At 42.6% G+C, this 27,282-nt stretch overlaps 1 pseudogene across 1 annotated transcript; it reads left to right on the forward strand.

Moving 5' to 3' along the window:
• Window positions 1-6,365: 6,365 nt before the first annotated feature.
• LOC310864007 lies at window positions 6,366-21,691 on the forward strand (annotated as a pseudogene). The gene is made up of 3 exons: window positions 6,366-6,393; window positions 21,091-21,589; window positions 21,683-21,691. The product of its transcript is annotated as an uncharacterized misc_RNA (transcript).
• The last annotated feature ends 5,591 nt before the right edge of the window (window positions 21,692-27,282 follow it).

The raw sequence follows: 27,282 nt of genomic DNA on the forward strand, positions 1-27,282 counted from the left end.
AGTAACTAGTAAGTACTGGAAATTGGAAACTCTCAAGTAAAGTACAAATACCTCAAAATTAAGTACAGTAAGTACAGTACTTAGCTAAATGTACTTAAGTTACTTTCCACCACTGCTGAAGATGATTCTTTCGTCTGAACTCTATTGTCTACAAATATGAGAGAAGGTAGGGTGTGGGGTGACAGCAGGCCGGGGACCTAAATTCCAGCATATTTTTCAAAATCGGTCAATGACAACAATGTCTCTCCATTACCTGCGGCCGCATGACATGCCTCTCGACTTCTGCAAAAATACAAAGAACGATTTCGCTACTCACCAATACAAAGACGGTTTTGTTATGAAAAAAGACTTTCCCCAGTGGACGCACTCTGAGCCCACCACCACACAATGTACTTTTTGGCCCGAAAATGAAAAATTTCACCGGATCTAGTCAATGAGATTTTCTCTTGGCAATATATGTAGAGGCACAGTGAAGTAACTAAAAGTATTTTTTTCTTCCGGTGAAAAAAAAAGTGCATTCTATGATTTGCAATACGTTAATTTAACAGTTTCGTTAGCCAAAATTAAGTAGTTTGATCTAAATCTACTGTTACCTCCTTTTTCTTTTAGTTTTTTGTTACCTTGTAGGTGGTTGTACTTGAACAATAACCCTAAGAACAGCATGAAAAAATATCTTGACAATATCATGCATCGTCCACCCCAATGTGGAGGGACTGAAGGATATCGATAATAGATGTGCAGAAAGAGCCCAGTCCGGAGAAAATTACAATCAAAAGGTTAGTTTAACACTAAACCACAAGACAGCTGGAAATAAAAACCAGTGCCAACTGGCGCTAACAGAGGTACTTTGACTTGACATTGGGGAATAGAGGTAAGGGGCCGATTGGATTCACAACGCTGGTCATAAATAACGTGTAAATAAAGTGATTAAAGGAGGTTGTATATTTTCCCTGAGCAAAAACCAACAGGCGATTCATAAAGGGGTGCATAAGTCCCTGAAATGTGCAGATCACAGGTGTATGTCACTGATGGCTGCCAGCAGTGTTGTTTTTGGCAGGCATTTTTTAGATTTAGTCAGTCTTAGTCTTTTGGAAAAATGCTTAATTAGTCTTAGTCAGTCTTAGTCATTTGAAAAAATGCTTAATTAGTCTTAGTCAGTCTTAGTCATTTCTATCCTTGATAGTTTTAGTCGACGGAAACTCCTAAGGGTTTTAGTCAGTTTTAGTCATTTTAGTAAAAGGTTTTAGTCCAGTTTGTCAAAAAATAAAAAGTCTTTAAATAAAATGTCTATAGCGTACAGGTATTAATTAGAGCTGGGACTCGATTAAAAAAAATTAATCTAATGAATCAGAGGCTTTGTAGTTAATCTCGATTAATCACATTTTAATCGCATATCATTATTTGACCCAAGAACTGTGAGAGAGCCATTTTTTTAATGGATTTTGGTATACTAGTGAATCAATGAATAGTGAATACATAAGTTTAAGCAATAAACATTGTTTTTGTAGTAATAATATCTCAAAATTAATTTATATACAGCTTTTCTGAGTACCCAAAAATGCTTTACAAGGGGGACATGAATCAAAAACAACTTTATTAAAGGAAAAACACTAAGTAAATAAAAATAAATAGCTGGGGAAAGTAATATTGAAGGTTTGGATGGTGGGGGCATGTCTCTGAGAGTTTTGGGGAATGCATCCTACAGGGTTTGGGGGGGGGGGGGGGGGCTTCAATTGGTGCAGCAAATATGTGACATGACCATAAGAAAACACCTCTGTGTTTCTTCCATGGACATACAGTAACAGCCATAGTAGATTTTACATTTTATTTGGCCATAACCGTTCAGTTAGAAACCATGTCATCTGGTCGGGTACTTGAACTGCTACTGGGAGTTGGAATAACGTTAGCTCTGATCCATAGTGTTAGAAGGAGGAAAGTAGGCTTTCACATCTTTTTTATGTTAAAAACGAGGGGCTGCCTGCACAGCTTCCGCGGGTGTGAGTGAGGGGAAAGGATCAAATTAAGTACCATAGAACTCATGAGTCCTAACTACACTATGGACCAGAGCTACTGTTGTTGATTGACGTTAGCTTCCAGGCTAGGCTCGGTGCAACATGTTTCGCATTGAGCCGACACTGGAGGCTTGACGAGGTGCGGTGATATGTGAATTCTTTATTGAATAATTGCACACAACTGTGCTGTAATCCACGCTATCATCGGATAGCCTTTTAAATCCTATTTCCAATCCACGGGGACAAGCAAAGTGATCATAGCGGTGCCGGCTTCCCCCAGTCTGGTGGTGGTCTGAAGAGGACACGCACACAGAGTCGAAATGGGACGGTGTGTGTGTGTGTGTGTGTGTGTGTGTGTGTGTGCGTGCATGCAGATGGGCGTGACCAACTAGGAAAGGAGACTGGAGAGGAGGATAGCGGCGAGTGCAGTGACATTATTGGCGGAACATTTTCATGCATTTAAAACTTTGTTCGTCAAAATCCACTAACATTTTCGTGTAGCCTCGTCTTGTCAACAATAACACACACACGTCTCGTCATCGTCATCAAACAGAGCTACGGTATTTAGCTCGTCAGCGTCAGTCTTGTCCCGAAATATTTTAGGGTCGTTCGTTTTAGTCCGTCTTAGTCCTGGAAAAAGGGGCGTTGACGTCGTCATTTACGTTATCGTCAGTCCTGACGAAAACAACACTGGCTGCCAGCTGTCATAAAATCACAAGCGCTCATTTGCATGTCATTTGCATGTCATTTGCATTGCTCCACACCCCATTTAACACCATAAAAAGGCAACCGGGACGGTGGGAGCTCTAACCTGATGATGTTTAATGGTTTCAACGAATGGACTAAAAATATATATATCTTGATTTTTTCTATGAAGCAAAAGAGAATCCCACAAAAAAATCGGTCACTCTCTGACCTTCATCAGAGATTACGGTGCACCTGCCCTTTTTTTTTTACTTATTATTTTATGGAGTTTTCCATATCATGGTTCAATACAATTGATCTCTGTTCAATAACATTTAACTGCAAAGTGGTTCTGTTACTGGGCAATCAACCTTTGCAGGGCACACATTGGAACAGCTCACAGGCAGGCAGTGGCTGGAGAAACAATCATGCATTCAACAGAATCAATGACTGATGTCACCTTGGGTGTGTGTGACGGACTTCTTAATCAATGTGTGCGTGTGCGTGCGTGTGTATGTATGTGTGTGTGTGTGTACGTGTGTGTGTGTGTGTGTGTGTGTGTGTGTACCAGTGTTGTTTTTGTCGGCTATTTTTTTAATTTAGTCTCAGTCTTAGTCCAGTTTCAATCACCGTTTTTAGCATATTTAGTCAAACTCATTTTTTATTTAGTCTAGTTTTAGTCGACTAAAAGTCAAGAATTTTAGTCTTTATCTTAGTCCAAGAAACCGTGAATTTATTTGTTTAGTTTTAGTCAACAAAAACTATTGGCATTTTAGTCTAGTTTTAGTCTGACAATTTAGTCTAGTTTTAGTCTGACAATTTAGTCTAGTTTTAGTCGGACAATTATTTTAGCCCTTTACTTTTTGATCAACAGTTATGTTTCCATGATTCCATCTAATCTAAAAAATATTTCACGAAAATCTACTGAACTGAGTGATGCAACTCCGTGTGGGGGTCCCTGGGGGGTCCCCAGAACTTCCACATGAAGTGCCAGCCCGGTTCTGGTGAGCTGCCCCGCGTCCGAAACGGTTGAAAAATGACAGAGTTACTGTGTGGGGGTCCCCAGGGGGTCCGTCTACTGTACTGTACTGTCACACCCAAACTCATCATATAAACTAGGGATGCACCGATCCGGCTTTTTGGCATTCGATACCGATTCCGATACATGGGGGTCCAGTATCTGCCGATCCAGAGTACCGATCCGATACCCTATGTCTAATGTATAATGTAATGTATTTAATACATTATTATATTATATATAAAAATATAATATATTATTAACACGTGGATTAATAATATTGGTCAACCACGGCGATTTCTGAGGGTTTAACATTCTAAGTACAAATAAAAGCTGTGCAGTATTATGCACTTTCATAGTTTTTATTGATTTAATACGCAGATTACGTCTTTGGCCACTAGGGGGTTTTATTATTATGCCTATAATTATTATTTTTGGTTTATAATCCATAGTTACTATGCATAATAATATTATGCCTATAATTATTATAATAATTATTATTTTAGGTTTATAATCCATAGTTACTATGTATATTATTATTATTATTATTATTATACATAGTAACTATGGATTATAAACCAGCTAGGCCTACACATAAAAGGAAAGTTGTAAAGCACAACCACAATTTAATTTATTTCTGACGATAGTCAACCACATCATTTTGGTTTCTATTCCTTTTATAACTCTAGTTAATGTTCTATTCAGATATTATTCAATGCATCATTGCCAGCATTAGCCCCATATGTTCCCTCTCCCTACGCACATTCTGTAGCTACTGTGGGCCAGCATACTCAAACTACTATTATTATTTTAATATTCGGAATCCCCGCACGCACACACACACACACACACACACACACACACACACACCAACGATCCCTTTGCTGCAACGTTAGCTTGCTAGCCTAGCAATGTTGTGTAGGTAGGCTACTGTTGATAGCTTTAGCAGCTATCGCTAACATGAGGAACAGCAACAACAAGTAGGATGTAATTGAATGGAGGCTTTGGCAACTGTCCTCTTTGGCTCTCCGTGTTCATCGGATTCTTTATCTTACATAAAGAAATACGAGCGACCTGCTAAAAAAGTTAAGAACACAGCGGGGGGACACCCGGGACAGAAGTGACAGAACGAGACTAGTGTAGTGCACAGTGACTGAGCGCAGCCCGAGCCCCTCCTCTCCCTCGAGGATCAGGAGGGAGAGGGCTGAGGGAGCGAGGGGGCTGTTTGACTGTGTGTGCGCACTGGGAAGGAGCATGTCTCAAGTTCCAACGGGAGAACGGAGCGGCATCTGACTGGATCGGATAATGGATCGGCCCATTGCCACCGATTCCCGATCTAGAATTTTAGCCTGGATCGGCGCCGATCTCCGATACGAGTATCGGATCGGCGCATCCCTAATAAACAGTTAATATGTGTTTGTGTTACAGTGCACTTGGTTGTGAAAACAAACCAAATGCTATTTTCGTGCTCGGACAGCCAGCCAGTTGCACCACTCAAAAAATTAAAAATCAATTCAACAAACTGATCCCATTGCAGTACAAGACAACTCTTATAGATCCTTAATGTCCACTTTTTTAACCAACTGACCCCAGTGCAGTACAACAAGACAACTCCTATAGAACCGTAATGTCCACTTGTTTAACCAACTGACCCCAGTGCAGTACAACAAGACAACTCCTATAGAACCTTAATGTCAACTTGTTTAACCAACTGATCCCAGTGTAGCCAAACATTACTAAACACCTGGTTAGAAGTTGAACACACACACACACACACACACAAACGCACGCGCGCGCACACGTGTGTCGCGTCCATGCACACACGCATGCCGCATTGGGGCGCGTTCGGAAATAGCGCACTGAGCGCACTGTGCAATGCAAACTAATAGGCGAGTGCGCTCTCGGTGCGCATTTCCGAACGCACCCTTTGTGTGACGCTACATGCTAAGCTAACGTCACTATTAGTATTGCTACTAGGCTGCACGCACGCACGCACGCACACACGTTCATGTGTGTTGCTACTCACCGGGCGGGGATCAGAGAGAGGGGGCTCTCTATGACGAGACGTTGCTGGACCCTATTTCTTCACAATTCCTAGGGTTTATAACATATCCAGTTCCCTGTGTTTTGCTGTCCAATAAGCCTTATTATATTCCTTTATTGTCGCTTGTCGAACATAAGCTTCATGTTGCAAACACTTAATTCAACCATGACTCGGTGACAGACAGCCCAACCTGCGTTCCGTAGTTTAGTAACTTTTGTAGCTGTTGTTTGTTTGTAGCACAACATGCAACTCTAGTGTGTGTGTGTGTGTGTGTGTGCGTGCGTGCTGCGTGCTGCTGGTGCTGCCTCTGTTTGTATCTTTTTACAGTCTATGGTTTGTACATACAGAGCGGCGAGCGCCGAGCACATGTATGCTGTGGAGTCTCGCCACAGTACCACCAGAATAATGGGCGCGTTCCTATGACAACCAGACAGACGTGTCATAGACGCCATCTACTACCCCAGTGCGAACCTACACCAGCTGCGTCTAATGCGGCCGCCGCCCGATTAGCAATCAGCGACAGCCGCAACCTGTCAGCCGCGCCCTTTATAAACGCCAGTTGAACTTAACCCTGACACTGGCTGGTTCACCCAAGAACGCTCGGACAATGTATGTCGGCAGCTTGGCGCTGGATGGTAAGTCCACAATCCTCTCGGTACCGGATCCCTCGACACTATCTAAACTCACTGTTTGATTGTTTGTACCACAACTCAATTCTGTCTTGTATTCCATTTCATCAGGCTTGTAGGAGTGGGGCTGAAAGCACACACGGGAGTGTGTGCCCCCCATAAATAAGTGACGAGTGGAAAGCCGCAGATATACCTGGAAACCCACCTGACTCGGTTCGGGGACGAGTAGCAGAAGACGGGACCCTCGTATCGACTGGCAGCCCACCGCACGTTAAGGTCACAGTAAGACAACTGTTCTCTCACTATCACACGTTTGGCTAAGAAGAGGCACTTACAGACGCTTGAGAAGCTAAGGATAATAAGAAGAATTGTGAATGAAGAAAAGCACCTTGTTGATGTTTACTGAAGACAAGACATAATTAACTGTGTCACGTTAACCCTGAAGACTGTGAAAGAAGAAGACCTTGTTGATGTTTATCGAAGAAAGCATATTCTAGCTAAAGTGTCACCTTAACCCTGTGAACGAAGACAGGCCGTTTGTGTTCAGTTAAACCCTTAAAAGACTTTAAGTTGGCGAGAGCCCCGCCTTACTCCGGTGAAAGAAGACCGAGACTGTGATTAGAAATATAGTGCTCTTTTCTGTTAACAGAAAAGAGCACTATATTTCTGTAAAAAACAACTAAAATCCCTAAAACGAAAGAAAGCCGCAAATGAGAAAAGAATACTCTCACCTTTTACTTTCTCTCATAACAACCTAAAACATGAACCTTGGTTGAAAAAAACAAAAGTTGTCCTTTAAAGCACCTATAATATTGTGTCCTTGTATGCATATCCTTTGTGTGGACATAAATAAATGGTTAAAATGTGTGTGTGTGTGTGTGTGTGTGTGTGTGTGTGTGTGTGTGTGTGTGTGTGTGTGTGTGTGTGTTCACCTGAGAGCATTTACATTTCTTATGGGACTACAGAGATCACGGACATTTATAGAAGGAAAGAGATATTGAAGAGGTGGAAACAGAGGTGGGACGAAGGGAATTAGGGATATCAGAGACACACAGAGAGGTGTGTGTGTGCATGCGTGTGTTTTGGGGCTGATTCAGTCGTTTGTGGACCATCTATCATTCTGGAAAAAGTGGAGCAAAATGGACACCTTTGACCCTGCCACGAAGAGGATGATGGGGTCTCCTTGATAGAGGAGAATGCTCCAGAGTGTGTGTGTGTGTGTGTGTGTGTGTGTGTGTGTGTGTGTGTGTGTGTTGTGAGGATTCTGAACCTGAATATGCATGATATTTATATATCCCCCCCCCCCCCCCCCCGTGTGCAGCACACGGACAGCCTGCACTGACCCCATAGATTAAACATGCACGGCGAGCCTTACGCATACTATAATATACACAGTACCCAATAATACACTGCAGGGTTACGTTCCAATGCACACAAACCAATTTGATAATGGCGGCACTAATTACATAAAATAATCTTTGCGGCAGAAATTAGTGGGTCAGAGACCAGGATTTGAGTGGGTACCTCATTACCTGCCAAGAATCTAATTAACAATTTGGATGCCGCCAGCATCTTTCAAAATATAAGCGCTAGAGTGCCAGCGGATATGGGAGATTTTACTCTGAAAAGCCCCGCCTTTTCGACTCGAGAGTATAAATCTCGAGATTTATACTGAGGTGTCCCTATATGACCCACCATTGTACCATGTATGATTCCCTCAACTGGCTAACACCAAAAGCTCGAAGACACTCTCACTGGCTATTATTATCTTTAAATGCATATACTTAATTACCCGGAATATCTAAAACAATATCTACATCCCTTCAGCTCACAATACAACCTGAGGCACACAGACTATCCTTACCTTATAGTCCCCACCAACATCAGAAAATAAGTTGGTCGGCTTGCTTTTAAATTTAAAGCTCCTGTCGACTGGAACAATCTCCCCAGTTCCCTCAGATCCATTAACTCCTTCAATATTTTCAAAGTGTCTATCATTACTCATCTTCAAACACCATGCTCCCGTTTCTAAATGCCTCCGATTGTTCCGATTGTTCTCTTTTCTCTTACATCAGTGTTTATCAACGATCGGGGGATCGATCGTACTGGAGATAAATATTATGAGACTACTTAAATTAAAATGTATTACTTAATGAAGCATTCAGTGATTTGGGTGATTTGGAAAAACCCCCGGTGCGCCCGGTAACAAGATGTGCACATGCACGCACTATACAGTGGGGAGACACACGGCAGGCCAACAGCACACACACCAAGGCCCGCCCCCGCTCGATCATGATTGTATGAAGGCTGGGCCACCTATAGCCAAAAACAAAACCTATGGTTTTTTTGACACCCAGGGGTTAACTGGGGACAGGGAGGAACTCCTTATATGGTATGATATTTGAATTCACAGTGAAATCACTGAATACACATTTAAAGATTGTGAAGTCAGACTTACACTTATGTTTAGTTACTGTTGTGGACACAGAGACTGAAACTTATGCTTAACATTCTCTTGCCTTTACTGATACTATATACAGCCTGAATAACAGTGTCTTTCTTACACAACAAACATCTGACCAGGACTAACAAAAAAAAACGTTGGTTTCCGGTTGCCGACCGACTCTATTAAATATGCGCAACTCATATTATTTTATTGGCATTTGGTGAAAAAAAAAAAAAAAAAAAAAGAAGCTCAGAATGCGACCGAGTAAGACCCAAAAGGTCTTTATTAAAATTAAAATTATCTTTGATCTTTGATGTAAAAAATTGTATATAAAAATACAATATTTACAAAAATATACAAAAATATTGCATTATTCCACTAGGTCTGTGGGGGACATAAACACATTTGAACATTCTGACTGTTCAAATCTCCAATGTGCATGTGGAGTGTGTCTGCCTGTGTGGCAATGTGCCACTGCCTGTGACTTGAATCGCACAGTGCGCTGGCCTGATAGACTCCAGAATCTCAATCTCACCTGTGCTCAATCTGGCTAATAACAAGCCTCTCAGTTGATTTGAACAGTCAGAATGTTCAAATGTGTTTATGTCCCCACAGACCTAGTGGAATAATACAATATTTTTGTATATTTTTGTAAATATTGTATTTTTATATACAATTTTTTGGGGCAAAACTAAATATATATATATATATATATATATATTTTTTTTTTTTTTTGCTCAGTCGACTATTAGTCGACTAACAGCAAATTTATTCATCTATCAGTCGACTATACAAATCCTTAGTCGGGGACAGCCCTAGTCTGAAGACGTTATGCAAGCTAGCAGTTATACGGTATGGTCTGGAGCAGTCGGAACTCCGACACGACATCAGGTGGGAATTGAGAGCCATGACTTCCAACTCCCCATTAAAAAGAGACAGCAAGCCCACTAAAACAAATCGACGACTATTTCAGTAAAGAAGTTCCAGGCAATGAACCAGAAAAGAGGGATAGACGATGTATTACATGTATTGATGTGTGCCGGGCCTCTAGTTGTTTATCTCCTTCTGTTACTCTTCTCTTTTTGAGGGCTTCTACATCCAGCTTTTGATTACCGTCCACAAACTTTGTCTTGACACAACTGGTGGACAAAAGTGGTGGTGTTTGGGTGCCGGGTGATTTTAGTGTAATTAATTTATAGGACCGGTATACTCATCATACGAATCATGTTAAAAAAAAGACAATTCAATTCCCATTGACAATGATGATTAGAGCGCCCCTCACCTTTTCACACGGTGTGATTTTGTTCTATAGTCTAATTGCTGTCTTTTCCAGCGGTGTCCTGTTTGGGGACCGTCAGCTTGATAGATGCCATCTGCGTAGGGAGTGGCCTTCTGGCTGTATCCTCCTATTAATGGGGCTGTGCTCAGGCAGAGTTGTCTCTCTCACCAGCCACCATGCCTCCCTATGGCCTACTATATTGATTTGTTGGTCTAGCTTTATTTTTGTGTACAACACTTGCATACACACACTACACTAGTGATCAGTGACCCTGACATTTTTATATTTCAGTATTGGATTATTTAGTTAAATTTAACAAAGAAAAATCATACCCGTGTGTGTGAAGTGAGGGGCGCTCTCATCATCGTACATCATCATAATATCATCTCATTCCGGCCAATCAGAATTTGCGTCCTCACCTTCGTCTTCAATGTTTGTGTTTAACCCATTTTGGGTTAAACACAAAAACAACCGAGTGTCGCGCCACGAGCTTGTAGGTCTGCTATTTTTGAAAAATCGAAGAACGACTGACATAGAAACGTAGCTTTTTCAGAAAACTGTCAGGATGTAGAAGACATTTTTAGAATCTGATCTCAGGTCAAAATGGGTTAAAATTGTCCATTCATTCATTGTCAACGGTATTTAATGTTTGTGTAGGATAAAGATAGTGTTTGCACACACACTAAAAGCTGGACATAGGAGGGGCAACAATCACTCTTCTTCTGTAACCAGTGTTGTGCACACTTCCCACATTCCATTAGCCGAGAAACGGGGAAAGAAATCGCACTCGTAAAATGAGGGGCGCCTGGTAATGTTTGTTTAAGGTGCTGTAAGCTGCCACTCTGTAAAAAGTACTCTAAACAAAGTCCATAGACTTGGCTGCCATATGACGTAATTCGAATAGCCAGACATTGGAGGCCCCTCAAAATTGGAGTAAGAATTGGAGCAAGAAACTGTTAAGGAAACGCAAAATGGCGGGCATCTTCTATATGGGAAGTTGCGTCTTGATCGTCGGAATAATACACCAGATGTGAAGCATGATCGTTTTCCCCAAATTAGGTGAAAATGCATAAAGTTGAACTGTATGTTGTAGAAACGCTGCTCCCCATATATATATATATATATATATATATATATATATATATATATATATATACATACACACTATAGCCAATGGGGATAAGGCACAAAAGCTGGAAAACCACTATCTCAGCATTAACGCATAAAGAAATACTTTTGGATTCACATAGATGAGCACGCCATGTAACTATCATTCTCTCTCCACCCCTCCCACCTCTGCACTGTTAGAATGATGATCATTATTGTGGTAATTATTACTGTAAACATTGCTCCGTCACCCCCTTCTTTCACCCCGAAAAGCGCTGCTATTTTCTATTTTCAGCTCCCCCTTCATAAATAATGTATCGGGGAACTTTTGATCTTAGCATCATGGGATTCCCCAGGAGACATCATTGATGTTGCACACCGAGGGAAAGGTTGCCTCCCAATGCTTGGGAGGTCGACAGTAATATGAAGGGGAACGGGCACACGGGTTGGGGACGGGGATGAAAGAGACAGTACATGTGCCAATTATGACACAGATTGGTAATGGCTCTATATAGAAAGAGTTTTGCACTGTCCTTGCCACCCTTACCAAAGGGTCCCCAGCAAAATTAGGAACCGTTCAACCACTTAAGTTCAACCATTTTCTTTTACGGCTATTCCAAAATAGCTGATCTGCAAGCTCACACAACATGTCGCAATGTCGGGCCCTCGTGGGTGCAGGATTAAACTGTGTAGTGCTCCAAGTGATGCATTTGTGTGAATTAACCTGGAATGTATATGTGGTCGACATTGTTTGTTTGTGTGCGCATGCCATGCACATGTGCACGTTTACGCACGCGCATGTACTGTAGCTATGACCAATTGACCATCACAGAGTCATTCGTCTGACATTGTTGGTGAGTATTGGAGCCATCTCATTTATTTTGTGCTTCTCACTGGGAAAAGGATCAGACTGACTGACTGACTGACTAGCGAGCCGTCAGTCGGTCAGTCACCCGTTTCGAATGTTATGCAACTTGTCACTCGAATGCAATCGAGCCAGCGGCCTCGCATGGAGCCTACTCATGGCTGCGATTAGGAAACACAGAGATGAAATTACTAACAGAAGCGAAAACAGTGAAACTGACTTACGTGGCCGGTTAAGACTGATATGAGGATGGATGATGTACGTGGCCGGTTAAGACTGATATGAGTATAGATGACTTACGTGACCGGTTAAGATTGATATGAGAATAGGGGACTTACAGTACGTGGCCGGTTAAAACCGATATGAGGATAGGCGACTTACGTGGTCGGTGTTAATGGTAGTGGTATTGTTAATAATAGTCGGCCAACGTCGGACGTGTCCTATATAGCTAGTCGGCTCCAGGCGAGCCTGCTGGCTCGATTGCATTTGAGAGATGAAGTAAGCTACTGGTGCAGATTATCGGTTGATTTTCCCTCAAATCCGCTTGGCTAAATGATTTAATCCTTACCCTAATAGCACACGTCAAAACACTTTCTCACACTTTCTCCTCATCTACATTTCTGTCCCAAATACTCCTCTCTTACACACACACACACACACTCTTCCTCTCTTACACACACAACACACACACACACACAAACACACCCCTTCCCTTTTTCAATTACAGCCTTGGCCACACTCGGGCCACAAAACAATGGAGCCAATTCATCATTCCATTAGCGAGGGGTGGCTCACCTGCTGCACCCTACCATTCCTGCAAAGACTTTAGCCAATGCAGCCACACACAGACAGGTGGCTTGCCCCAGCCGACACAAAACACTGGTTCTGGGCTAAACTGGCTAAACACTGACCTGGGGGATTAGCATTATCATCCACCTCAATGGCAATGCCGAGGTCTACCAAACATCACAACACAACATACTGTTGTTTGAACAGCGGGGAACAGGGTGCCTCAAGTGGAGAACCACAATGTACTTCTGCAGACTTCAAATCAGTGTCTCCCAAGCTGCTTTTCCTACTGTCTATATATCAGTTTACCAAACACTGGGTCAGGGAACTGTGACCCATGTTTGGATCACAAAAAAGGTCACAATATGCCTTTTGGGGGATTTCTCAGCGTTTCTGATAGTCCGGCAAAAAAACGACAGGTGCGTTGTCTCAGGCGGACCGCCGAGCGAGCTTAGACGAACAAGTCGGACTTCTAAGTTCACTTGTTGTTTGTGTGAGTTGTATAATTGTGTTAGTTTAGTTCTATTCCCGCTCTGACTCACAAATTGAATGGTTTTATTGAATGCTGTTATGCTGAGTTTGTCATTTGTATTTAAAGTGACTCTTTTCTCTTTCCTTGGGCTGCACACACGACCAGTGTAATGGCTGGTGGCACGCTAGAAACACAGAACCTTTTAGAAACCAGGAGCTCCCTCCCAGCCAGTACATTTGTGCTGTGGGAACCAACACACAGCCATGAAGCCAGATCTACAGAGGACCGGGATGACTGGAAAAGCCCCTGGAGGGCTCGTCCGACGATGACCTAGAGAGAGATATCGGTCCGTACGATGGCGAAAGCCAAACATAATGGCCGCCAACCCATATCCCTTTACTCATAAGTTGTTTAATATAAAGTGCATGGCCAGGGCCATGACTTAGCGGTCCAGGCACCTTGGCTGGTAATCCAGTCTGACAGTGTGCCGCGGGTTCGACTCCCGATCCCGACGGCCTTTACTGCAGGTCTTCCCCCCCATCTCTCTCCCCATTTCCTGTCAGCCTACTGTCTGTCCCTCCATAAAATATATAAAATAAAAAGCTAAAGCCACAAAAAAAAACATTAAAAACACCACATATATGATAACCCCCTCCCGCTCTCTCTCTCTCTCTCTCTCTCTCTCTCACGCTATATAGTCACGTACTGCACATACGGCACGGTTCAGTGTGTGCATGCGCACATACAGTATGCCCCCACCCCACCATTAGCCTTCCGAGGAATTCACCAGGGGGCTGATTAGCATCTGCGCTGCGCAGTGACACTTTGTCCTCTGTCCTCTCTCTCTCTCAAACCAGAGGAGGCAGAGGGAAAAGGAAGGGGGTACTGAGTAACATGGTATCTTCGGAGCATTGGCGAGGGGGTTGGGGGAATGGTATCTCTCTTTCTGGACCAGCCAGGGGGCCTGGTTTAATGGTGCTGTTTACTGCCGACCAGGACGGACCAGATGGCGACAGATGGAGTGCAGAATCGTTCAAGGTGTTGTACACGCACGGACAGAGTGTTTTGTATCAGCAAGGATTCCATTAAAGCCCCATAATTATGATAATTACGCAATGGGGGGGGAGGGGGGGGGGGGAGAACAAAGTGAGGGGATAGACAGTACACTGTCACTGGTGGTTTGGTGTGGGAGAATGGAGATCAGACTAGTGCAACAATTTTCCGCCACGTGGTCGAAGGGCCTCTCCAACTCCATTTCCCAGGCCCAATTAGATTACCTGATTACTGAACTGCCTTCAGTTTATGTGAAAGTAAAGAATTGTGTGTTTGAGGAATGGTAAAACAAACTCTCCACTTTCCTTTTTGAGGGGCGCAAACACCTGGGTTCCCCCCGTGACGTCATGTGGCAGCCACAGTGGGTGCCACCTTGCCACGGCGCTAGCCCGTCCTACATTCAGCTATTAGTGTAGATCTTCGTCTTACACAAACATTAAATTCCCATTGACAATGAATGGAGAATTTACGTCATACAGTATGTGGACGAGCAAATGGGCTATTTTTGTCCTACACAAAGATTAATTTCCCCTTGCCAATGAATGGAGAATTTATCGTTATATCGTCTGAGCAAATCGGTATTTTTGTCCTACAAATAAATAATAATAAATATAAATTCCCATTGACATTGCCAATGAATGGAGAATGTACGTCATGTGTCTGAGCAAATCAACATGTTACAATTTACAATTTAGGCATTTAGCAGACGCTCTTTTTTTTAGCAGACAGTTTTGGAGCCAGAAGGGAGAAGAGTTTGGGACGTGTGGAACGTTGACCCGGCGTTTTTAGTGAGGGTACTTCCAGCTTCCCTGCGTTGGCTGATCTGAGTGCGCGCGAGGGTTTGTAGGGTTCGATCATACTTGCAAGATATGGGGGAGCCATACCTTTGGTTGCTTTGAATGCCAGCATCAGAGTTTTGTATTCTGTGCGGGCAGCGACCGGGAGCCAGTGGAGGGAGCGGAGCAGGGGGGAGACATGTGAGAATTTTGGCTGGTTGAAGACCAAGCGAGCTGCGGCATTTTGGATCAGCTGGAGAGGTTTAAGTGCACATGCTGGTAGGCCAGTAAGGAGGGAGTTACAATAGTCGAGTTTTGACAAGACTGTTTTTACAAGACTGCTGTCATGATTATATTATAGGTTGAATAAGGCATACAGGTCGAATGATCAATGCGTTTGCCATATCTTGCGAGCACTACAAAGATGGATTGAGCCTCTCTGTCCTTGTTTTGAGAATCCCTCAACATTGCCATTGCCTTAAAGACATCATTATAAAGGCATGAGAGGCCGTGACGGAGAGCTAAGGTTCATCAATAACGATCCTCTGACAAATTAATAGGCTCTTTGAAACTATAATCCTGAACCGAACATGGTGGACTGGCACTAGAATTACCGGTGCAGCTCAAACAGTAATGCCCTTGGATTTATATACAAGTCCTGAGGGACAGAGGAGCAGTCCTTCCTGCAGTGAAACTGTCCTTGTCAATTTGGTTCAGATTTAGTGATAAGGTTATATATGAGGAGTTTGAGGACCTTGTTAAATAGCCTACTTTAAACCTACAGCATAGGTTATTTGTTAAATCATGTAGTCATGAACTAGGGCTGACCTTCGATTACGTTTTTGATGATCGACGCTTCGATATAAATTTGTTTCGATCGTCGACGCTTCGAAACCCAACGGGGGGGGGGGGGGTGCGAGGTGCGCGATGCGACGCGCACCTTAAACAATAGCGGAGAGAAAGGCATGCTTGGATTGGTCTCATTTATTTAAATCGATATTAAGCATTGAAGCAACAACTGTTGCAAACTTCATGAAAGCAGTGACGCACAAATAATTAGGCTTAATAAAACATCCGACCGTAACAAGTCAACTGCCTGACACAGGCATTACCTCTCAAAAAATAAATATATATAGCCTATAATCCAGAAAATGTAGGGATTTAGCTTCTCTTCCGATTGAAACTCAGATGTGAAAACACAAAAAAAAAGCACCAGTCCTGGAGCTCCAGGCGCGCTAATTTGCGCCACGGTCTACGCCGCTCTCAGACCCTTCCGACGAGGCTCTTTCTTGGGGTAGAAAAGTGTGGATGACCGCGGCTCAAATTAGCGCGCCTGGAAGTCCCTCTGCGCCTAGGAGGTCAGGGGCTTTTTCCCCTGTCCCATCCGTGAAATTTCGCCGCAGATTTTTCGCCCCACTTGGGCCATCCCGTATGTGATACGCCAATTTCTTGTCACATAGTTGACACTGTACACCACTTGTTCTTTGTTCTCCTTGCATATTCTAAAATGCAACCACACTTTAGATTTATTTTGTGGCGGCATGACTGCAGGCTGTAGCTGGTCTGTGTTGACTTCCTTGTTGTTACCACGAGTGAGGGGGAGAGGGGAGGAGGCGTTGCGGTGCTGCGAGGCGCGAGCATGGCAAATGGGGCCGTCTCGCGGACCAAAAGCGTCCGCTTTTTTTTTTAATGACTATTCGATTCAAAATTTAAAAATCGATTCCCGTGAGTATCGATTGAACATCGATTAATCGATTTTTTTGGGTCAGCCCTATCATGAACACAACCTGTTGAGGATGTGACTAACTATTGTAGCGAATACAAAACTCTCATATTCTCATACTTTAATTGCTTTTTGAAGCAGAATGCAGATGTTTGCAAATACAAATCGATGCACAAATCATTTGGCAGGGAATTTAATCACCCCCTTTCTACAAGGCCTAGAGGTAGAAGCTGTCAGCATGTTGGTTTGTCAATTCTTTGTTTATATTTGCAAATAGGCCTAATGTCTATAAATCTCTTCTCCGAAAATAGCTGATCTGCAGCCATGCAGTGAGCTTGTAGATGAGCTATTTTCGGAGAACAGATATAGCCTAAATTATGGTGATTACCAATCTGGAAACACAAGAAGAAAAACGGATGATCTTCTACATTATTGTTACTATTAAATGGTGTAGTGTAGAATAGATTAGTATATAGGCTATACAAGATAGCTGGCAGCACAGCCACCGTGCTGTCTGTCTGTCCATTCATCTCAGGCAGGTCTGACTGCAGTGCACACTGCACAGCACGCATGGACCTCATCTTGGGTGGAAATTAAACATTCTTTGTGAAACTTCAAAACGACTTTGCATTGAGAGACCCCAGGTAGGATAAACACATTACTGGCCATATTCCTCTATAAACGGGCTGTTTTCACCGTTTCTAATTGGTCTTTTTTTATACTTTTGTATAGCCTATGTGCAATCAATGTTTAGCGCTGTGCTGCGCAGCAGGTGGAATCAATCTAAACAAGCAATTATCTGACATTCAGAGGTGTTGCGCACCAGCGAATATATATTCAATCTTCAAAGTCAAACTCATAAATTCACAATGCATCATGCCGCACCTCGTTGTGAGTTTTAAGACCGGCAAACAATTAATCTCATGCTTATGTATACTTTGTAGCCTACTTCTGGCAGAAGAGGATATGAGAATATTAGTAGGCCTATGTAAAATCATTAAAATTGTAATGATTTGTAATGAAAAGAAAGAAAAACATCAGCTACAGTTGATTATGCCCATGCCTGCCTACTGAATGATTATGCCACAATGACACATAATTTAGCCTACAATACATGTAGCTCTGTTCCATAGCCTTCCTGGTTCGATTCTGCGAATTTCTGCCCTGCAGTAAGGCTATGCGACTTACCGGTTTAAATCTCAAATCGAACGCACTCTGAGCCCCCCACCACACGTATAAACTGTACTTTTTGTTACTCCCTTTCTGGCCAAAAAGTACCGTTTATACGTGTGGTGGGGGGCTCAGAGTGCTTCCACTAAGGAAAGTAGGCTTTCTATTGACACAACCCGTGTTTGTATTGGTGAGTAGGTCAAACGTTCGTGAGATTTCCACTAAAGAGGAGAGGCTGGTCTGATTTCGATTTGAGATTTAAACCGGTAAGTCGCATAGCCTTACTGCAGGGCAGAAATTTGCAGAATCGAAGCAGGAAGGCTATGGAACAGAGCTACAATACATGCAGCATTCTCTGGGTGTCCGGAGCTCTACCGCTCTCGTCTGGACTACATGCATAATTAACATAACCACAATATGGACGCTGGAAAGTTTACTAACTTGTGCGGTCAGAGCCGTTCTTGTGTGTCAAGGGCCTCAGTCAGCACCCTGGGACCCAAGTGTCATGGAACAGGTATCCTCAAACACACCAGGTATGACAAGTAAGACGCGCAAACGCGGGAAGTGAACGCAGCTCGTAAATGGCAATAACAATTAGAATAAATGACATACTTTTTTAAGTTTAAGTGTTTTTAAAGTTTTTTTTTTAAGTTAAGTTTTTTTGTGTTTTTTAAAGTTTATAAGATTTTATTTTGAAGTTAAGTTTTTTGAAGTTAAGTGTTTTTAAAGTTTTTTTGAAGTTAAGTTTTTTCTTTTTCATTTTAAGTTAAGTTTTTTTTTTAAGTTAAGTTGTGTGTGTGTGTGTGTGTGTGTGTGTGTGTGTGTGTGTGTTTTGTGTGATACAGCTGCGCCCTCTGGTGGCGGGCGGGTGGTGTAACAGCGGGACACACACACAGACATTCAGCCCTTGCTGTCATAGTTAGTGCTCACTGCGTTCGCAATCACTGAGTTCGCAAAAAACCTGAATAGCCGTTGTTATAATCATGATCGCCCATGTCTGTGTACTTGAACGTGAGACACAGTGTACTTGATATGTATCGTGTACTGCCTGAACTGTAGCATACTTTACTTCGGTGACAGCAAGGTCAGCCTTGCTGCAGTAGTCACGTTATTATGTCTGATATCTTGTCGTCACATCATTATGATCCAGCACTATATGTTCCTGTTTGTGTAATAAACTTTGTGAACCTTTAGCGTGATACTGTCTCGTTATTGTTCTACCGGGCCCGTCGCTGCAGTCGCCGTACCGAAGGAATCATTCAACCGGATTATCACACACCACCCAGCCTGCACACACTACCTGTCTGTCAAACCAGACGAGGGTCCAGTACTTAAAGTTTACATTAGGATTGAGATACTGTTAAGATGCTGTTCAAATTTATAGGATGTTAGGAACTCCCTAGTGTAATGGGTAAGGGTTCCTGGTTTGATTCCATGTCAGTTACCCATGTTGCAGGTCAGCACCCTCTTTCCCCTTATAGGCCGTATTGTGAGGTCCCTTTTCGTTCAGTTCCGTTCCCACGGAAGTGGGACTACACCATTTTTTCTCCATAAAAGAGATTTATAGGTAGAAAGTCCAAATAAAAAGGTTCTACTCGTGCCCTCCTGCAGTTTTTTTATAATCTGTGATCGAAGACGGGACTATTTCTTACAAGGCGTAATAATATGTGCAAGGGGAGTGGTGTGGTTTTGGTCACGTGGACCAATCGCGTAGCCGTTTTATTCCCTTGAGTATGCACGTGACGTCATCGTATGCGGAATAACGTTTTGTTGTCCATAGCAACCTAGCAACTCACTGTTGCGACGCTGTTTTCATTCACTCTAAACTGGGAAAATGGGAAAGAGCTGTTGTGCGATTGACTGTACAAACAGATTAAAAAAAGAACTCAGAGCTATCCTTTTACAGACTGCCGAAATGTAAAGAAAAAAGTAGTAAATGGATCGCTGCACTTCGCCGATGTAGTCATGTTTCAGGGCTACTGGAATCCATGGATTTGCGGGTGCCACTTTCACTTTGTGTCAGGTATGTTGCTTTTTTTGTAAAACCATACGTTCAATGTAAAAGGGCCTTTTCACACAATGTCCCGTTTAAAACGAACCTAACGGAGTTCTCTTCTTGTGGACCAAGAAGTGGATTAACATAGTATCCCCTGAAAGAGATCTGGTCAGGAGTAATTACTCATCAACATGTTACGTGAGTCCGTGGAAAGACTTGATGTTAATGTTCTTATTGATCAACACACCCAGTTACTGAATGTTAAGTCTCCATGGTTTTCCTCAGAATATCGTATGACACTGATTTATATGACACATTAAGAGTCCACTGATAACCACTACAGTGGTTTAATATCAAACTTTTTTTTGTTTGTTTTTTTCAAGCACCCACATAACTTTTGATTGTTATTGCACAAATGGACTTACTCTGAGAGTGTACGAATGGAACCAAATGGACCCATAGTGTCAGAGTTACAGACCTGCATGTGTCCATTTGTACACTCAGGCTGTAAGGGTCCATTTGGTTCCATCTCTCAGAGTTACAGACCTGTAAGGTCCATTTGGTTCCACTCTCACAGACCTGTAGGCTTAAGGCCTAAGAAGGGTCCATTTGGGGACCAATGGAGTCCATTGGTTCCATTTGTACACTCAGTTACAGACATGCAGGCTAATCCTCTCTCACTCTAATGCCAGACTGGCATTAGAGTGAGACACTGGCATTGCCAGTGTGTGCCAGTGGTCACCCTTGGCACCCGTGGTTAAAGCTGCCTACCCCTGCTCTACACCAACAATGTTGTGAGCTTGTAGATCTGCTATTTTCTGCAAATGTTCCCTCCAGAATAGGGATGCTATTGTTCCAGTGGTTAATGTAAAAAAAAAAATCTCACAATGATTTGGCAGCCCCGTCCCGGATGAGTTTGTTTTGAGGCTGATGTCTGAAACAGGACATAATGTGAAAACACCCCATATATGTAAACAAATTAATATCATATTTCTAGTAAATGTTTTTGTTGTTTTTGTTATTTAAGGGGAAAAGAGTGATGATCCTCTACATCCTGACTACGTGCCAAGGTTATTTGGTTTCACCTCCATCACTGATCGAAGTACAGCAGAGGTACAGACTGTTGTTGAAGTCCCAGGCATTGGGGTCCCGACAGAGGAAACACAAAATGACATTGCCTCATTACATGAACAGATTAAATCTTTAAATGCTGAATGTCAATCACTTAGGGATAAAGTCAACAAATGAGAAAGTGAGTTGAAACATCGTACTCTTGATCCTTCAGAATTTGATGACAGCAAAATGAAATTCTTCACAGGACTACCAAATGTAGAGACTTTCATGTTGTTGTTCAATTTTGTGTCACCAAGTTTACCACCTCCTGCAAAACAGTCACTTAGTGATACTCAGAGACTTCTGCTTACAGCCTTACACTGATGAAGCTGCGCCTTAATCTGTCTGAGGAACTTTTAGGTTACCTCTTTGCCATTCACCAGTCAACTGTATCTAGAATTTTTCACCTTTGGGTAGATGTGATGGCCATCAGGCTTCATCCCCTGATATTGTATATTAATATTTATACATTTGTGCTTGTCTTTTTCTATATTTTCATTTTGCAGGCAGGATAAACTGAAAAGGCGGTTGGCCCGTGATTTCACAGTGTTTCACAGCCCTGCAACGCGCAACATCCCCGAACTGGTTTTTGTTGAAACATTATCAGCAGATGTTGGACAGGCTACCTCATCCATCAGACATGACAACAACTGAGTCAACCGAGGTAAGCCAAGCAGGTTCATCTTGGCAGCAGTTTTAACCTTGACCAGTCAACTTTCAATGCAAATATGTGTGCCACCTGTATGGCCAATCATCTGCCAAAAACGTGAATGATGCAAGGTACAAATCATTCTGTACGGCATCATCAGTGGATGTACAAATGACAGATGCTGTGACACACTTGCGGTACTTGTAAATAAATAAATGTTTCATACAATTATGTTGTAATCATTCTGACCTCTAGTACTTTAATTTTTAGTCTTGTGCATTTTTTGCATTATTCCAATTTAGGGGGCGTGGTAACATTTGGATAGATCTTCTGCCATTTTGGTCCAAGGTGCCCTGATTTTCTTTTCTACCTTTCATTACACAGTAGGTTGAGACATTTTCTATGTATGAAACATAAGCTTTTGGCACAATTTACTGTGTAGGTTTCATTGTACTGTGTGGAAAACACTTAAGTTGAAGCATATTATTTAACAAATATGCTACATTTCATGATCTAAATTCACATATGAGTAAACTAAAGGCACCAATACTTGTTTCAGATGTTAAGTATATGCATTTGACAAAGATTTTGTGTTGCCAACACATTTTACAAGCAAAAACAGCAGCACAAGATTTTTGTTTTTTGGTTATACACTGTACTACAATGAGTAGTTCCCATGACATGGGAACGAAACTCATTTTCTAAGCACTTTTTCATGGGTCCCAACACGGCCTATTAGCCATCTGACTCTCTCACTACATCTATGATGGGATGGAATATACTGTAGCATGCTACAGTATGTCCCACACACACTGTTAACACTGTTAATGCTTTGGTTTCTTTGAGCAAGATGGGGAGTCAGTCAGTCAGTCAAGGTGTTGAAAAGCTTGCTCGGAATCATCGTCCGAGGGTAGCCTTGAACTGAAGGTGCTTGATGAAGGCTTTTCAGAGATGCTCAGAGTCTCTGTCGAGTCTTTGAAACTGACCCTGCCATGCCATCCTCGCTGACCATCTAACAGGACAGTGTACAAGCACAGGAAAACCTACAGTAACTTAATTGTCTTTGACAAATTATGATGCTGCTCCTCCTTTGGTCGTAAAATGCTGTATATTCTCCAGGAAAATCAGGTACCTTAGGGATCTTTCACAACATTAAGTCAAACCCGTCACTGTGATCATGTTCACAGTTGTATCCAGAATTATTATCCGTGGCTATTTTGTGGTTTTGAACCAGTCACATACGCTTCCCTGCAGTGAAGTGGGTTTGCTACTCTATCCACCTGAAAGCATTAAAAAGAAATCTATTAACATAATTACAAAGGAAAGTGCAATAAAGCGAGAGGGAAATGGCTTCTGTCTAAACAAAAGGTCTCTCCCTCTGTGCAACAAATAAAACCTAATCAAATCTCACAGCATTTGTGCTGGAAAATAAGATTGATGCCTTTAAAAACGCTCCTCTGTGTTTCATTGTACAAGTCTCTCCTTTTATTCATAACATAAACGAAGTCTGTGAACGCCAACGCAGAAACTACTTTTTCATATTTCCTCCAATTAGCCACAGTTACTCCAGAACACCTCACTGCACCGTTCCTCCAGTTAAGATCGGAAACTGGCCTCCCGCTGTGATAAACACTCACCCACCTCCCATGCCTCTACCGATTGCTAATGGTGGCTATAAAACAGGGTTATTGTTGATTTTCCTTTTCCGGTATTACCCCCCGACCCCCCCCCCCCCCCCTTACGCGCACGCACGCACGCACACTGAATCGAAAAAATATCGACAACTATATGCAATCTCATTTCTGAATTTGAGCAAGAATCGTGCAGCACTAGTTGGCTGTCAAATATTTTGTTGTTACTAGATTCACATTTGAGCAAGAATTGCACAATTAATCGAAAAAGAATATCGACACCTACTGTATATGCAATCTAATTTCTGAATTTGAGCAAGAATCGTGCAGCACTAGTTGGCTGTCAAATTAATTTTAGCTACTCGAGATTCACATTTGATTCACATTTCAGCAAGAATTGTGCAGCGCTATAACCACACACACACACACACACACTTGGGTTTCACTCAGAATGCTTAACCCGTGGAGTTGCAAAAAGGAGATTCTCTGTGCAGGATGATAGCAGCCGTATGCTAATTCCAGGGCTGTGTGGCTAACAGTGATAGGGTGAGGGGCCACTCTGTTGAATTATTCATTGGGGAGAGAGAGAACCCATCAAGTAGCAACCGCTGCTCTCAGATGTGCTGCTGGTCTAACTGCCCCTGTCTGACCTGCATGTGTCATCACCAACACAGAGACACACACACACACATGTAATACACGCACGCACGCACGCTCACACACACACACACACACACACACACACACAGTATCTACTTCACTTCAAGGAAAGCAGCATGCACACAAATGATTGATGATGATTCATAATACAAATGTTAAGGCACACCTGTTAGTAATCATCACACACACGCACACACACACACACACACAGGCATTAGCAAGCAGGCGTGGTAACTGGAAGCCCTGGAAGATTAACTGACTGTACCCCACATGTGTACGGTGGAACATGTTCTACATGTATACATGCAGTGTACTGTGTATATATACATGGACGCACATGTCGCACAGTACACACACACACACAAAAAAAAGAAATCATGAATCAGGCATGAATCAAATGTTCATGCCGTTTCATGCCTGCACAAATAAATAAATAATAATGAATGGGTATTAAAGGGACTTTCCTGATGTTTACACCTGGGCACACAGCTCCTTATACTTAATTGCATTTTCCTGCCGTTTGCTCTTTTTTAAATGTTTAATATCCTTATAAAACTAGCAATATGTTTTGTACCATTGTTTAACTTTCTTTTCTTTAATATATCCCGTCTGGGTTGCAAATGGCTTCATATAAACCATTTCACTTTCAAAACAGTCAACCGTTGGGTTATTATGACCACCCATAACTAGGATATAAATATATGTTTTTAATAGAGGCTACTTTAAAGTAATGTACGTCTTGCGTAACAGTCAGCATACGTTGATTGCAGGCCGTTTTGTTTCCTTCCAAGGCAGGAAAGTGTTTTCTAAATCATTTCCAGATCACAGATGTTCCAAAACAAATTCGGGTAACTTATTTTGTGCACTGCATGCAATAACTTGCTTTCTAGGTGATTGGATTGTTATCAGAATCAGATACTGCTAAAATGCTTAATTAAGGTGTAAATTAATTGGCTTCACACCACACACAAAGTTACAGTATGGTACAAGTTTGAAAAGGCGGGTGTAAATTACAAGCTCCCATCATTTCCCATCGTTTCCAGAAATGGTAAAGAACAGAGGAACATTTTGAGAAATATATGAAATGTTAACAGGTCAGATACAGTCAATTCTAATCCTGATAGAATAAAAGCAATGTCAAATAAGGTGCATGGATGAAGTTATGAAGTTGGAACGTCACAAAGGTTTCAGTGCACCGTGGCATACATTTAATTCTACACGTCTTGGGAACTCTACTGGAGGGATGGAACAATGTTCTACTAGAAGCTAGAGTCTAGCGCCAGTGAAAAAAGACATTGAGGGCGGAATAATAAGGCTAGAACCTTGGCAGAGTACTTTACTTATGAATAAATGTGGAAGTGTGGAGGCAAGTGGAGTGTTGGTAAGCTTGGCCCTAGCAGTGGCCTTGTGGTTAGAGTGTCCGCCCTGAAACTGGGCGGGCACTCAGCATCAAAGGGTTGGATCAAATCTACTAATCAAATTATTCCCGAGCGCGGCACGGCTGCAGCTCACCGCTCCTTGGCTGCGGCTCACTGCTCCAAGAGATGGGTCAAATACGGAGAACAAATTTCACTGCGGTAACGTGTGTGACAAATCGTATGACTTTGACTTTGACTAGCAACCAGCCACCAAGTCGACCCTATTCTGATTCTGGTAGATTCCCTCATTTGGAGTTTTGAATGATGGTGATCAAGAACGCTGTCTGACCAACACGTCTGTCGAAAATCTCCCACACCTGTCAAATCAGACCCAGCCCGCTGGAATGGTGGTCCAGGCACCCTAGGCTGCAATGCCAGCCTGACAGCTTGTCACGGGTGCGAAGACTTGCAATGCACACTGTCCTGGGCAGCGCACCAACCGCGCCTCCGCCTCCCAGTTCTTCTGCGTGCGTGTATAGTGTCAACGCCGGCTCCCATGCATTTGTTGAAGAGACATCTATACATTTTCAAATGTATAGATGTCTATACCAAATAAATCTGATTGAGATCTGGTGACTGTGGATGCAATACTGTAGCAAATTATTCATTCATAGTACTTTGTTCCCTGTGGATGGGGGCATCTCACCAACTCAAGCGGCGCCGCCGCTCTCCGTGAACAGAGAGTATGTACATCTGCATCCTATAGAGGGTGGAATAATCTGTCAGGGACCCTGGGGTAGCGCATCCAAAATTCAGAAAAGCTAACCGAGGGTGCCGAAAGGGGCCAATCATGGGGTAAAGGTGATCACTCAGAAGAACATCTTTGTATTGATTTACGGTGACACACCCCTCTGTGGAGACACATACAAGGCAAATGCCCACAACAGCAGAGCCACCAGATCCCCTCACTGTAGAGGTCGAGCATTCAGGAAGTTATGTTTGTTTGGTGTATGCCTGGCCACACATCCACTCTCCAACTTGTGGAGCACACACACACACACACACACACACACACACACACACGATACTTGAGAAACAACCAGCCAGCGCCAGCTAGGCTGAATTCACAGCAGCAGTGTTATTTGACAAAGTGGTCATTCAATTATCTCTATATGGTATGGAGAGGTCTATGCTGTCTTAGACAATGGGTTACATTATGATATGGACAATTTATGTCACCAACAATGACTATATGAACAACAGACAACCAACCATAATGTCTGATTGCGTTTCATATTAAATAAAGACATTGCATCACCAAAAGGCAGAGCCAGCCTGTGCCAAAACAAAACAATCAGACATACTCAAACAGACTTGTCACTGTCAGACCTGCTCAAGTAGCCTATAGTAGCGGTTCTCAAAGTGTTCCATTAAGGTTCCATGAGGGGGTTACAAATGTATACATTCAATAGGCCTACCAAGTTTAGTTTAGGGAACCAAATAGACCCTTAAATTGGTTCCAATTGTAGGCCTAAAGCACTCTCAAGAAAGAGTTTGTGGTTGAAATGTAAAGAACCGCGTGTGTCTACTCTAATGTAAGTAGCCTGCCCTGCACGACGTTCCATTAAAAAGTCAGCTGGGCACGTGCTACAATTGTTAATTATCCATTGGTAACACCTGCCATCACTTTGGCTCTGCGTTTTCATCAATAAACTGCCTTGAATAAGGTCCACTATATCCGTATAAGCAAAACCAGCAAAGAAAGCTTAAAGTTCAATTTCTTACCTTTTCTCTTCCTCCTTGTGTCC

This window comes from Protomyctophum parallelum, assembly GCF_964188405.1.
Source record: "Protomyctophum parallelum genome assembly, chromosome: 9".
NCBI lineage: Eukaryota > Metazoa > Chordata > Actinopteri > Myctophiformes > Myctophidae > Protomyctophum > Protomyctophum parallelum.